This window comes from Belonocnema kinseyi, chromosome 3 (genome assembly GCF_010883055.1).
Source record: "Belonocnema kinseyi isolate 2016_QV_RU_SX_M_011 chromosome 3, B_treatae_v1, whole genome shotgun sequence".
NCBI classification, from domain to species: domain Eukaryota; kingdom Metazoa; phylum Arthropoda; class Insecta; order Hymenoptera; family Cynipidae; genus Belonocnema; species Belonocnema kinseyi.
This window is the reverse complement of record NC_046659.1, coordinates 48,358,817-48,361,187: the sequence shown is the minus strand read 5'-3', so window position 1 is coordinate 48,361,187 and position 2,371 is coordinate 48,358,817.

Genomic DNA, 2,371 nt, shown 5'->3' with positions numbered 1-2,371 from the left:
TCGATCGAGTACTTTTCGGACGGTATCAAAAAGTTAGAAAATCGTTGGACTCGCTGTATCAACCTAAAAGGAGAGTATGTTGAAAAATAAAACCGACTTTGGTTAAAAAAACGTCTCCGTGTTTCATTTTTCATGGACTTATCAGACTGCCTAGTATCAAAACAAAAATATACATTTTTAACTGAGAAAAAAATTCCAAGTAATCAGTTGAATTTTTATCTAAATGCATTCAATTTCTAAAATAAAAATTGAAATTTTTAACATAAAAACTGAAATCTCAATGAAAAATGTAATAATTAATATTTTCACTAAAAAATACTTTTACTTTGAATAAAAAACAGTTAAATTTTCCAACGAGAAGATTATTTTTCTAAAAAAAAGACGAATTGTTAACAAAATACATCAATTTGCAACCAAATAGTTAAAGTTTCAACTAAAGCAGATACATTTTCTACCAAAGCCGGATTAGTTAAATTTCTGGTTAAAAAAAAATTGGAAATTGAACGCATTTAGATAAAAATTTAACTGCTTACTTGAAATTTTTTTTCTCATTAAAAAATGTATATTATTGCATTGAAAATTCGTCTTTTTGGCTTGAAAATTGTACAACTTTGTAGAAAATTCAACTGATAAGTCATTTTTAGTTTTTTAATTAAACTAATTGGTTGAAAAATTATGTAATTTTTGCAAAACTTGTCTATTTTGATCTTTTTTATTAATTACACCTGTAATTTATGCACAGCCCCTTTCTTCCCAGGAAAAAATAATCCATTGAAAATACGACTCTGTGAATTGCGTATCCCTCCTTTGCAGATTCATAAAGTTAAAACAGAATCGGTTTGCGACTATGTGCATTTGCCATTTTCTCAAACAGCTTCGAATCTGACATGTACTGCGATTAATATTTCAAGCAAGGTTATATTGAATTGGTTTCATTCTTTTTGAATGAGGCTGCCTTTTTTGGGGTAAGAAATACAAAATTCAAAAGCCTTCGAAACCCATTCAGCAGAAGTGAATGGATTTTTGCTTTCTGGGTTGCCATCTATAAAAGTATAAAGCAAAACAAACTTTTTTTAAATAAAATTTACCTGAATTTAAAAAAAGTTCATCTTTGCTCACTTAAAAAAATATAACTTAAACGCAAGTTCTATTTTAATAAAATGTTTGACTTCATTGCGACCCCGCCAGATAATTTTTTATTAAAAAATCTGACCTTTTCGCGGGCACATTCTCATAGCGCGCTATGCGCGGGGCTCGCTTCGCTCGCAAGTTTGAGCGCGCCCAGGGCGTGCGACTGTTGATTCTCGCACTTCGTGCTCGATAATGGATTTATTTCGCGCTACGCGCTCGATCTTTGTGCATAGAATTTTTAAAACTTAAAGGTGAAAACATCGAGAACAGTCCCGCTTGAAAAAATTCGAATTCTTTTTAAAAAATTGGTCTTAAACGTTGGTTATAGGATGTTTCAAAAAATTTATCTAGACAAGATAGTTTAGCCCAGAATTCTTATTCCTTTTTTTAAAAAAAATATTCTATTTTCGAAATTGCTATCTCTGGATCTGATTTCCAAACTGGCATTTGATCAGCTTTTCAAATTCATTCTAATTGATTTTTATGATATAGGTGTATAAAAAAGATATCTCGAGGTAATTTAACTTGCCTGAATTTTAATTAATAAAATATTTTTGTATTTTTTTGTAGTTTAGAAAATGTTTTCCCTGGACTTCATCTCAAAATTTGGTTTGATCAGCCACTAAATCAAATTAAAGGCTTGTTGGTGATAGTATTGTATCTGAAATAAATCTAGACAAGATATTTTAGGCCTGAATTGTTATTCCATTTTTTCAGAAATTATTCTATTTTTGAAGTTGCTATCTCTGGATCTGGTTTCTAAACTGGCATTTGATCAGCCTTTAAAATTCATTCTAATCCATTTTTATGATATAGGTGTATCTAAAAGATATCTCAAGGTAATTTAACTTGCCAGAATTTTAATTAATAACATATTTAGAGATTTTGTAAAATATTTTTTCGGACCTCATCCTAAAATTTTGTTTGATCAACTATTAAAATAATTTAGAGACTCGTTGGTGATAGGATTGTTTAAAAAATTTATCTAGACAAGATAATTTTGGGCCAGAATTGTTATTCTATTTTTTCAGAAATGTTGGTATAATTATCTTGTTTATCAGGTCTAAATATTAAATTCATACATTACTGGTACTTTATCAGAAAATAAAAATCTGTTAGTGTAATTCAAATCTACTCGGAATGTTGTTTTAGTGTATTTAATTGAGTTCTCGTTTAAGCTTAAATAATGCTGTTAGTAATGAAGACACTAATTCCGTACATTTTATTCCAGATGTCATAT